This window comes from Salmo salar, chromosome 14, assembly GCF_965601325.2.
Source record: "Salmo salar chromosome 14, fSalSal1, whole genome shotgun sequence".
Lineage (NCBI taxonomy): Eukaryota > Metazoa > Chordata > Actinopteri > Salmoniformes > Salmonidae > Salmo > Salmo salar.
Window position 1 is genome coordinate 85,615,002 of NC_138304.1, and position 13,503 is coordinate 85,628,504.

The 13,503-nt window shown below is 38.9% G+C and overlaps 1 protein-coding gene across 8 annotated transcripts in view; it reads right to left on the reverse strand.

Annotated features, from left to right (window-relative positions):
* LOC106570353 (protein phosphatase EYA3) overlaps window positions 1-11,222 on the reverse strand; it is a 33,217-nt gene extending 21,995 nt beyond the window's left edge. For 7 of the 8 annotated variants that reach the window (XM_014142571.2, XM_014142570.2, XM_014142567.2 and 4 more), the window contains exon 1: window positions 11,092-11,216. The gene's annotated coding sequence lies outside the window, so the exon portion shown is untranslated. Of the gene's footprint in view, window positions 1-11,091 lie in introns of all 8 variants that reach the window. The other variant, XM_014142565.3, reaches the window with a different exon arrangement.
* Between the last annotated feature and the right edge of the window lie 2,281 nt (window positions 11,223-13,503).

The following is a 13,503-nucleotide window of genomic DNA, read 5'->3' on the forward strand; positions in this document are numbered from 1 at the left end:
CTAGTTCTGAACGTCACATGCTAATGTAAAAAGCTGGTTTTTGATATAAATATGAACTTGATTGAACAAAACATGCATGTATTGTATAACATAATGTCCTAGATGTGTCATCTGATGAAGATCAAAGGTTAGTGCTGCATTTAGCTGTGGTTTTGTTTTTTTGTGACATTATATGCTAGCTTGAAAAATGTGTGTCTGATTATTTCTGGCTGGGTACTCTACTGACATAATCTAATGTTTTGCTTTCGCTGTAAAGCCTTTTTGAAATCGGACAGTGTGGTTAAAGGACAGTCTTGTCTTTAAAATGCTGTAAAATAGTCATATGTTTGAAAAATTGAAGTTTTTGTATTTTTGAGGAATTTGTAATTCGCGCCACGCCTATCATTGGATATTGGAGCAGGTGTTCCGCTAGCAGAACGTCCAGATGTAAGAGGTTAACTTCTTGCTAATCCAGCCGCAGTGTCAGATTTCAAAAAGGCTTTACGGCGAAAGCAGACCATGCGATTATCTGAGAACAGCACCCCGCATACAGACACATGAAAATCATTTTCACCCAGGCAGGTGGCGACACAAAAGTCAGAAATAACGATATAATTCATGATCTTCTTCTGTTGGCACTCCAAAATGTCCCAGAAACATCCCAAATGGTTCTTTTGTTTGATAATGTCCTTCTTTATATCCCCAAAATGTCAATTTATTTGGCGCATTTGATTCAGAAATACACCAGTTCCAACTCGCCCAACATGACTACAAAGTATCTAGTAAGTTACCTGTAAACTTGGTCCAAACATTTCAAACAACTTTCCTAATCCAACCTAAGGTATCCTAAAACGTAAATAATCTATACAATTTAAGACGGGATATACTGTGTTCAATACCGGATAAAAACGTGATGCGAGTTCCAATTCACGCGCACCAAAAGACTAGAGACCATCTGAGTGACACAAAGAATAGGACTACTTCATTTCTCAAAAGAAAATCAACCAATTTCTAAAGACTGTTGACATCTAGTGGAAGCCATAGGAACTGCAACCAGGTTCCAATTAAATAGGGCTTTCAATAGAAAACCAATGGGAAATACTATGACCTCAATTTTCTTTTCCCCTGGGTGGTTTGTCCTCGGGGTTTCGCCTGCCAAATCAGTTCTGTTATACTCACAGACATTATTTTAACAGTTTTAGAAACTTTAGAGTGTTTTCTATCCATATCTACCAATTATATGCATATGCTAGCTTCTGGGCCTGAGTAACAGGCAGTTTACTTTGGGCACGCTTTTCATCGGGATGTGAAAATACCCACCCCATATCCCTAAGAAGTTTTAACAAGCATCGGCTCATTTTCAACTAATTCTGAAAATTAACCACATACTGTAGAGGGAAAACATTAGTTAACAGATAGTGGTTAGTTTGATAGCTAGTTAACATTTCACAGATTGCCAGGGTCCAGTAAGCAACTAACACATTACAACTTTGAGGAACGGTGTTTTGCTGAAAATCTCCCCCCTGCCAGAATTATCGCCCCCTTCTAATTTCCTTACATTTTGTGACTAGAGTCAATTACTTTCTGTGGCACACAGAGTCAAATACTTTCTAAAGAACAAACTCACGTCAGGATAGGCAACCAAAATGAATAATTCATGTATGTGTGTTACATTAAACACAGAGGGAGTTAAATGTTTGCAAGAAATAAACATTTCAGAACAACTATGGCTGAATTATTATCCTTACACTTTCAAAAATACTAGTCGAATAAGACATGGGCAAGATGATGAATTTTGGCAAAGAGATTTATTTATAGACTAATTCAAATCAGTAGCGGATTTAGATACGAGTGACATGGGCAGTTCGCTCAGGGCGCCATACAAGCTAGAACTGCCACATACACTTGAAACAAATAGCCAAATCGAAAACTGCAGACAAAAATGCTTTCTGCTACTAAGATCAGTGAAATGTAGGCTAAACTGACAACGGAGTGAAGAGCAGAAATCTCAACTAGCAAGCAAATTGCAGCAATGAAGAACGTGAAGGGGGGGGGGAAATTCTGGCAAAAGTGACATCATCTGATGTAACGTTAGCTGTCTGACTATATTATCAAGCTAATTCTCACACCATAAACTCAATTATTTGATCAGAGTTGACTAATGTTGCTAACAATTTCTTTGGCTAGCTAACGGAGAATTCGATCCAGCTAGCAAGATACTTAACATTGCTAATACTTGTTCCACCACACTTTCTCCCACAAACTTTCCAAATGCCAGTTGTGTTTCAGTTACAGCTCATGAAGTACGCTTCATCCCCGTCTCCGTGGTCAGGCTTCTCAGCTAACGTTCGCTCTTTGGTATCATTCAGGGGACACGCTGCCGTAACTGACATGCATTCTGGACGGTTTGGCAGGTCATATTTCGGAGGACGCATGACTCGACATTTGCCTCCTGAGCCCATTTTGCAGCGATGAGAAGATCAAATTGGGGAGAAAATGGGGGTAAAAAAATGCAACAATTGGAAACGTTTCTAAAAAAAATTGTTTTTACTTTGTCCTTATGGGGTAGTGTGTGCAAATTGAGGAGGGGGGGGTGCAATTTAATAAGGCTAGGATTGCACATTTTTGGGGATATTCAGAGGTGGAAACTTTCCATGGGAATATATGCAAATTAATATTAATACCATGTAAATACTTTTTTTATATTTACCATATCATATGGAGACAGGTTTATGTTTCTAAGTAGACAATTGTAAATTATTAAATCCTTCCAATAGACCAACAAAAATCTATTTAGTTACAAATTGAACCTTACATGAGTTGACTCTTCACATGGGATGATTTCACTGAACAACAAAAGAAAGGGAATATTGAACAATCCCCAATGATTCATCGCATCTCCCAAAACTGTTTTCAACATACATCTGTAAACTAATAGTCTAGAAACTAAAGCTTTGGTTGTCTTCCTCTCAGGCTTCCATGTCTTCTCCTTATACCTCCTCAATGTCCAACTCTTGAACATCAGATTCTGAGGCCTCATCTTCACTGTCCAACCTTGTTGAGGATGGCTCGTTGTCAGGCTCAAAAAGCCTCAAATCTCCCTGGATGGCCACCAATTTTTCAACCCTTGTATTGGTCAGCCTGTTGCGTGCTTTGGTGTGTGTGTTCCCAAACAAGGACCAGTTGCGCTCTGAGGCGGCTGATGTCAGTGAGATTTGGAGGATGAGGGAGGCAACAGGGGAAAGAGCCTCTGATCCACAAAGTCCCTTCCACCAGGTGCCATATTGCATCTCCATCCCAAAGCCCTTGCTTGGAAGTGTACCTCGCCAGACTGCCAAGAACCTTGCCCTCATCCAGGCCAAGGTGGCGAGACACAGTAGTGATGACACCATAGGCCTTGTTGATCTCTGCACCAGACAGGATGCACTTACCAGCATACTTGGGGTCCAACATGTACGCTGCAGCGTGTATGGGCTTCAGGCAGAAGTCTTCATGCTTTTCGATTTATTTCAGAACTGCAGTTAGTGAAGTGGGCAGGGCAGTACGGATTTCTTCTTTTACATCTGCAAGCAGAGTCTGAACATCAGACAGTCTCCCTCAATCCGTGCAATGGCTACTGCTATAGGTTTCAGGAGTTTCAGGCTGCTTACCACTCTCTCCCAAAATACAACATCCAGGAGGATCCTCTTGATGGGGCTGTCCATATATTGGCAGACTGTGATATGGCCATTTCTTGGAGAGACTCCTTCCCATACAGGAGACTGTCAAACATGACAACACCACCCCAACGGGTGTTGCTGGGCAGCTCCAATGTGATGCCCTTATTCTTCTCACTTTGCTTGGTGAGGTAGGTTGCTGCTATAACTTGATGACCCTTCACATACCTAACCATTTCCTTGTCTCTCTTGTAGTGTTTCTATTGTTTTCAGTAACATGATGTCCTTGAGGAGCAGATTCAATGCATGAGCAGCACAGCCAATGGGTGTGACATGAGGGTAGGTCTCCTCCACTTCAGACCAAGCAGCCTTCATGTTCGCAGCATTGTCTGTCACCAGTGCAAATACCTTCTATGGTCCAAGGTCATTGATGACTGCCTTCAGCTCATCTGCAATGTAGAGACCGGTGTGTCTGTGGTCCCTTGTGTCTGTGCTCTTGTAGAATACTGGTTGAGGGGTGGAGATGTAGTTAATTGTTCCTTGCCCACGATCATTCGACCACCCATCAGAGAAGATTGCAATACAGTCTGCTTTCTCTATGATTTGCTTGACCTTCACTTGAACATCCAGCAAATGAGTAGATAGAGCACGTCTGGTTGGAGGGTGCATGCTGGTTGAACAACATTCAGAAATCTCTTCCAATACACAGCCTGTGAGCATCAGAGGTGAACCAGTTGCATATACAGCTCGAGCAAGACATTCATCAGCATTTCTCTGACTACGTTCCTCCAGCGAGTCAAAAAAAACTTCTGATTCCAGGAGGACCATGAGCTGTTGCTATCGATAAGGTGTCTGATTAATCATTTTCACCTTGAATAGAAGTAGAGGGACTTTTGTCAGAGGTTGCTTGTTGTGAGCGCTGAGGGAACTTTATGCACTTGGCCAGAGGATTCTGCACTTTTGTTGCATTATTCACATAGGATTTGGCACAGTATTTCCACATTTATATAGCTTTTCCATCTACATTAGCTGCAGTGAAATGTCTCCATACATCAGATAGTGCCCGTGGCATTTTCCTGTAAAGATTAGAAAAAAAGAGAGAAAGTTTAACCTCTATGGGCTAGGTGGGACGCTTGCGTCCCACCTACTCAACAGCCAGTTGAATCCTGTGGCGCTTTATTCAAATCCTTAGATATGCTATTACTTCAATTTTTCAAAAATATGACTATTTTACACCATTTTAAAGATAAGACTCTCGTTAATCTAACCACACTGTCCGATTTCAAAAAGGCTTTACAACGAAAGCAAAACATTAGATTATGTCAGCAGACTACCCAGCCAGAAATAATCAGACACCCATTTTTCAAGCTAGCATATAATGTCACATAAACCCAAACCACAGCTAAATGTAGCACTAACCTTTGATGATCTTCATCAGATGACAACCCTAGGACATTATGTTATACAATACATGCATGTTTTGTTCAATCAAGTTCATATTTATATCAAAAACCAGCTTTTTACATTAGCATGTGACTAGCATTCCCACCGAACACTGCCGGTGAATTTACTAAATTACTCACGATAAACTTTCACAAAAAGCAGAACAATTATTTTAAGAATTATAGATACAGAACTCCTCTATGCACTCGATATGTCCGATTTTAAAATAGCTTTTCGGTGAAAGCACATTTTGCAATATTCTCAGTAGATAGCCCGGCATCACAGGGCTAGCTATTTAGACACCCAGCAGGTTTAGCACTCATCAAAGTCAGATTTACTATAAGAAAATTTTTATTACCTTTGCTGTTCTTCGTCAGAATGCACTCCCAGGACTTCTACTTCAATAACAAATGTTGGTTTGGTCCAAAATAATCCATCGTTATATCCAAACAGCAGCGTTTTGTTCGTGCGTTCTAGACACTATCCTAAAGGCTAAATAAGGGTGACGAGCATGGCGCAATTCGTGACAAAAGAATTCTAAATATTCCATTACCGTACTTCGAAGCATGTCAACCGCTGTTTAAAAATCAATTTTTATGCCATTTTTCTCATAAAAAAAGCGATAATATTCCGACCGGGAATCTGCGTTTAGATAAACAGACAAAGGAAAAGAAACCATTTGGTCGAAGCGGGCACGCGCCTAAGCCCATAGTACTCTGATCGGCCACTTGCCAAAAGCGATAAAGTGTTTCAGCCAGAGCCTGCCTCGATATCGTTCAACGTTTTCCCGGGCTCTGAGACCCTATGGAAGACGTAGGAAGTGTCACGTTATTGCACAGATCCTGAGTCTTCAATAAAAAGAGCCAAGATGAAACACTACTTCTCAGACAGGCCACTTCCTGCTTGAAATCTTCTCAGGTTTTGGCCTGCCATAGGAGTTCTGTTATACACAGACACCATTCAAACAGTTTTAGAAACTTTAGGGTGTTTTCTATCCAAAGCCAATAATTATATGCATATTCTAGTTACTGGGCAGGTGTAGTAACCAGATTAAATCGGGTACGTTTTTTATCCAGCCGTGCAAATACTGCCCCCTATCCCCAACAGGTAAAAAAAAATATATACAATTCCATGTACAGATAAATAGTTAGATTAAACAACTTTTGTAAGATAAATGTTTTAAAATGAAACATGGAAACAGGTGAATTAACACTCAGTGAGCAGGCTCAAGCAAGCTAAAACCCACATGGTAGCAAAAACTAACTAGCAGAAATTGTAAACAAGTTAGAAATGATTTAAACACACTTTGCTGTAGGCTACTATTTCCTAGTTAACAAAAAATCATGTATGTTATACAAAATATATTCACCCCACCCAGTATTGTAATCAAAACTTACCAGAAAGCATGTAGTCCTTGGCTCAGACATTGTAGTAGTGTGGGTTCAATAGAATCTCATTAGTGTGAAAAATCTTGAGAATCAGTTGTACACGTGATGGAAGAATGCACTGTGCATGCATAGGGTTGCAATTCCATTGAATTGGGGATAGTTTAACCAAAATATGCCACAAGACCTAGAATTGCCTTGTGTATCCCACAAAAAAAGGTTCACTGTTAAGCTAACTTTTTGGATGAATTTAAGCAAAATTCCCAGGCTTAACTTCCCATGGAGAAATTCTGGAAATTTACCGTAAAGTTTCAGACACTTTGCAACCCTAAATAAGGCTGTAACATAAAATGTAGAAGTCAAGGGGTCTGAATACTTGCTGAATGCACTGTACACTCCCCCCAAGGGGTACTATAGACACACATTAAAAGTTTAATTTTATATTTTGTGCATTCTCTGAGACAGTAAAGTTGTGATATTGCATGCAAATGTAACATCCATAATGCTAAAATTGCCCAGTAGTACTAAGACCAAAAGGCAAAGCTGAAGAATTCAAATGAGGGCACCTTTGACTAAATAAAAAGTCTAAAATATTCCTGTCATTCACATGTGCAGTGTAAACTTTTTAAAATTTTAAATATGAATTTAATCTGATGGTTTAAAGATTTGCAAACAGCCCTGGCATTTTCTATTGAATTTAGGCATATTATGAATCTGGCCTCTATAAACTAATAGTGTTAAGATCTGGCTTGTGAGACTATTGTGACCCCAATGCAATCTCGGTTGTCCTGACAACCATACAAAAGCTCAAACTACTCACTGCACCTGCTGTCGACACGGGTAACCTGCTGTACCTGTGCTGTACACAGTGATTAGCTGATGTTACCCTATGGTGTTTCCAGTTCTCAGAACCGTCACTAAACTTCTAGCCATCTGAATCACAACACACACAGGCGCTGTAGTACGCTTTATGCAAAACAATGAAGCAAGCCTACCTGCTCCACAGACACGGAGGTATGAATCTTTTTTATTTATAATTATTTTTAAATAGGCTATACTGTGGTCTACTTCAGGGATCATTAACTAGATTCAGCTGTGGGTGGATTTTTTTGTTGAGCAGATGGTCACGGGGCAAGAACATAATTACAAATACAAATGTTGGGCTAAAATAAAATAATTTCAAGCTTTGCTTACATTTGTATACGATACTTGGGAACAGATTTCTTAAATTAAAATAAATTTTTTCTTGGTGTTTTTACAGGCTTATATCCAACAATGAAAATGTAAGTTTATTATTTTATTAAAATTGGGATGTCTCTGTGCTGCCTATGAGTATTGTCTTGAGAAGCAAACATTGTGTGTATGATGATCTTACTGCTATTATTGCCTCCTCTAATAAGACATTGTGACATTTACAGGAGCACTGTGCTGATTTGACTTAATCTTTGTCCAGGAAAACCAGCCCTACAGTGCTTTCAGAAAGTATTCACACCCCTTGACTTGTTCCACATTTTGTTGTGTTACAATGTACATTTCACATTTTGTGTCATTGGCCTACACACAATAACCCATAATGTCAATGTGGAATTATGATTAGGAATTTTTACAAATTAATTAGAAATAAAAAGCTGAAATGTCTAGAGTCAATAAGTATTCATCCCCTTTGTTATGGCAAGCCTAAATAAGTTCAGGAGTAAAAATATGCTTAACAAGTCACATAAGTTCCATGGACTCACTGTGTGTAATAGTGTTTAACTCATCTCTGTAAGGTCCCTCAGTGGAGCTGTGAATTTCAAACTGATGCAACCACAAAGACCAGGGAGTTGAACATTGAATAACCCTTTGAGCATGGTGAAGTTAATAATTACACGTTGGATGGTGTATCAATCCACCCAGTCACTACAAAAATACAATGGTCTTTCCTCTCAGTTGCCAGAGGAAGGAAGCCACAAGGATTTCACCATGAGGCCAATGGTGACTTTAAAACAGAGTTTAAATTGCTGTGATAGGAAAAAACTGAGGATGGATCAACAATATTGTAGTTACTCCACAATACAAACTTAAATTACAAAGTGAAATGGAAGCCTGTACAGAAAAAAAAAAAGAAAAAAAAAAATGCATTCTGTTCGCAATAAGGAACCAAAGTAAAAATGAAAAAAAAAAAATGAAAAAAAAAAAGTGGCAAAGAAATTACATTTACGTCCTGAATACAAAGTGTTATGTTTGGGGTAAATTCAACACAGCACGAGAACCACTTCATATTTTCAAGCATGGTGGTGGCTGCATCCTGTTATGGGTATGCTTGTCATTGGCAAGAACTAGGGAGTTTAAGACTTAAAAAAAATAAGCTGATTAGAGCTAAGCACAGGCAAAATCCTAGAGGAAAACCTGGTTCAGTCTGCTTTCCACCAGACACTGGGAGACAAATTCACCTTTCAGCAGGACAATAACCTAAAACACAAGGCGAAATCTACAATGGAGTTGCTTACCAAGACAACGTTGAATGTTCCTGAGTGGCTTAGTTAGAATTTTTAATTAAATAGTCTTGAAATCTATGGCAAGACTTTAAAAATATATATATCTGCCGTCTAGCGATAATCAACAACCAACTTGAGAGTTTGAAGAATTTGTTAAAGAATAATGTGCAAATATTGTACAATCCAAGAATGCAAAGCTCAGAAGTTTACCTAGAAAGACTTACAGCTGTAATCACTGCCAAACGTGATTCTAACATGTATTGATGCAGGGGTGTGAATATTTATGTAAATTAGATATTTCTGTGTTTCATTATCAATACATTTACAAACATTTCTAAAGACACATTGTGTGTAAATGGGCGAGAGAAAAAAATATTCAACCCATGTTGAATTCAGGCTGTAACAACACATTTTTGAATATGTCAAGGCTTATGAATACTTTCTGAAGGAACTGTCCGCGTTTTTTCTGAATAACGTAGCTCATTGAGCTCGATTTGATTCATATTAAAGATAGCATACAGGTCCCGTTTCCCAGACACACATTAGGCCTGAACCTAAAACGAGTCCTGGACAACAAAAAAAGCAAGCTCAGCATGCTTTTAGTTCAAGGCCAGGCTAAATCTGTGTCAAGGAAACCAGCCCATTGAGAACTGATGTACCTTTGGATTCTGTTCTTGCTTCTTTGTGACTCGTGGACTATTGGTAACAAATAACCTAATGTCTAGCTGGATTGCGATAACATCCTGCTATGGTTTCAATAAAATTATTTTAATTAAAAGCTACTCAATTATAAGCTTTGACCTTCATAGTAGTAGCTAGCTAACGCAGGTAAAAACCAATGACAAGCTGGCAGCATGCCATTATCTGTGGTGGTGGTAGCTATCTGATTTTAACAACGCTAGTATTGACACACTAACGTTACTACTAGGGTTGCTGGGAATTAGCTTGCAAAAAAAACAGTCCGCCGGAAAATTAAATTTCAACGTACTCTGTAGAGGGAATTTGAGAAAAAACATCTAAATGGAACAAACGTGAGTCTGTTGTAGACCCATGCAGTTTCTCTTCGCTTACCTCATGGACATGTCAAAATAAAAAAGTACCACACAAGTTCTTGCTTTTACGTGTGCAGGTATGGCGCACGTGTAGGATTTTGACATGAGGTTTAGTATATTAGAATCCCCATTAGCTAATGCACATGCAGCAGCTACTCTTCCCCAGATCCACATAAAACGTACAGATATTAAGATATAGCTAGGTAAACAGAGAGGAAGTGGGTCTACAATAGACCCACGTTTGGAATGTCCAGTTAATTCGTTTCTCAATCCCCCTGCATAAGGACCAACACTACGGACAACCGGCAGAGTAAATTTAAACGTAATTAACTTTGACTATTCCGTTTTTTTTACAAGATAATTATGACATCTGGTGGTAGCTGTTTTTAGTGTGTAAATACTAGCCTTGTAAAAGCAGCTATGGTGGTGGGTGTCTGAGGCTGACTTTAGACTCTCATTTCAATACATGTTGAATGATAAGCGTGCAGATAGTAAAATAGCTAGCCAATTTTGCCTCCTAGGCAAATCCAAGTTAAATCCTATACAAGTGAGTGGGGGGACTAATAAGTAATTAGCATGCCCAAAACAGGTGTGCTAATGTTAACTACTACACGCACAACACTGAATCCAACACTGGTTCCAAATTGTTATTCATCTTTATCCAGGAACTGTATACACGATTAAGTGTTGCTAGCGATGGCACGCTTACTAGAACATTCTACATGTGTAGAGTCAAGGACAGTTTGTGAAGGTGAAGTCCAGTTATTGCTAGCAAATAAGATATCTAGCTAATCCGCTAAGTTAGCCAAATTACTACGTTACTTAGCCAACGGACTTCTCATTTTAGCAAACTAAGAGGCATTGGAAAGCTATAGATATGGTTTTATATATTGCAATTAGCTGAGTACCGGGAACCTTGCTTACTAGAACGTGTTAGCTAGCGCATAGCAAACTGCATTGTTTTTAGCTAGCCAACTCTCGAGATGCTATGTTAGCTAACGGAGTATTACCGCAACGTGTTGGAACTTCCCTTCCAAAGTTTGAAATCGTTACCGCCGTAGACCATAGGTCTATATGAGTTAGTCAAACTTAACCTTACCATTGGTGTAATGTATTTTTGCTTTAGTCGAATGTCTTCGTACTGAATCCACACCGCTTTGTCTGTTGTTAGACCACTATTTAGCAGGAAGTTTTGATTATTCATGGTAAGCGGTGTGCACGGTCCTTGGAATCCGGGATCTTTGGGACGTCACTACCCACCATTGAAGCTGAAATGTTGGTTAAGGGATACTTTAGATATGTTTCCATCAAATTGACTGACTTGTCGCAGATAAAAGGCTGTGCATGATGATGATGTATGGCACATAAACATACCTTTTGCGGTTAAATTCCCATGTACCGAATAAAAAAGACAAGTTAAATGGGTTTCCATCGCATTTTCAACTCTAATGGTTTTCTCACTTTGTTGTTGCTTTATATAGCAAGTTTGCCCACTCTGGTATTGGCATGTGCGCTCTAGCCAACAGTGCGGCTAGAGCGCACATATAACCTACAAAATGAGATTATTATGGATAAAAGAGCGAGATTATATTGTTATTTGTCAAACTGCAGCCAAGCGTCAATGATCATGTCATCAGAATAAGACCCTTGATATTTATTGGAAAGGAGCGTCAAACTCATCAATCAATCATTCAGATGTATTTATAAAGCCCTCCTTACATCAGCTGATGTCACAAAGTGCTGTACAGAAACCCAGCCTAAAACCCCAAACAGCAAGCAATGCAGGTGTAGAAGCACCTGTATCATCATTTTACACTTTCACCACCCTGTGAACGTCATCATAATTGATTTAATCTGTAGCCTAATAAACTGCATGCTTTCCCAACGAGTCATAGTGGGAAGACCACACATCATCGCATGACTCTACATTTATTTTTGATATGATGGTTATTATATCAATATATATATATATATATATATATGCACATCATTTCCACCGAGAATTTCAGTTTCTTTCATACTGGACACCGATACATAAAAATGGTATCCATAACTTAATCTGACTCTGGGGGAAAAGGGCATCATTGCCAAAATCCCAAAATACCCCTATAGGGTTAGGAAAGGTTTGTGGTTAGGGTAGGGACGTCCTAAGGAACCCGGATTCCACTAACTACGCGTGTCGTGCAGCGGAATTCGTATCCCCCTTCCCCAATAATTGGTATTTTGACCAATCACATCAGATCGTTTCAAATCAGAAAATGTTCAGACCAATAGTGTGGAAAAAAATATAAAAGCCCCTCCCCTTTTGTCCTCAGAACAGCCTCATTTTGTCGGGGCATGGACTCTATAAGGTGTCGAAAGCGTTCCACAGGAATGCTGGCCCATGTTGGCTCCAGTGCTTTCCACAGTTGAGTAAAGTTGGCTGGATGTCCTTTGGGTGGTGGACCATTCTTAATACACATGGTAAATTATTGAGCATGAAAAACCCAGCAGCTTTGCAGTTCTTGGCACAAACCAGTGTGCCTGGCACCTACTACCATACCGTTAAAAGGCACATAAATAGTTTGTCTTGCCCATTCAACCTCTGAATGGCGCACATACACAATCCATGTCTCAATTGTCTCAAGGCTTAACAATCCTAACCTGTCTCCTCCCTTCATTTACACTGATTGAAGTGGATTTAACAAGTGATATCAATAAGGGATCATAGCTTTCACCTGGATTCACCTGGTCAGTCTGTCATGGAAAGAGCAGGTTTTCTTAATGTTTTGTACACTCAGTGCATAAAATTGAATGTAGCCTATATTTCCAGGAGACCAGCACCAATAATCAAAATGTACCAGGTGTGTGGTGATTTTTTTAAATTGATATCAAAATGTATGGGAACGTGTTCCTTGGAATAGAATGTAGTCAGCTAAAACTGACTACTTACTATTTTAGCATACTACTTACCAAGACTTACCATATATTTTCTTAAAACTCCTCAATTCAGTATCAAACTGGCCTCCAGAAAATCACTTGGTTCACACTTCCATTTGAATTTGGTCAATACATTTTATTTACCATTTTGAACTGATAGATTACAATTCAATATTTTAATTTTTCAATACTAGGAATTTGTCCTCTGGTCTTTATACATACAGTACATTATGTGTCATGACGTAAATAAATATATATGGAGAAATAAAATACAAAAACAAATAACATATGTAAAGCTTCCAAATATGTTAGAAAATCACCTATAACTGTATTGCGTTGTTTGTAATTTTCTACAAGGAAGCAGTACCACAGAATGGTCTGTAGATATTCACTGCAGAGTCAACACTTCTTTGCAGACCAACATTTCCAGACTTGGCAGGATCAAGGAAGTTTAAGTGACATATCAAATTAAGTGTCAGTCCTTTATCAATTTACACTATATAAAAAAACAACGTACGTGATTTTCATCATGAATAGATATTTGTTCTGTCAGCCATTACAAGGTTATCATATCTGTTAAGGCTAAATAAAA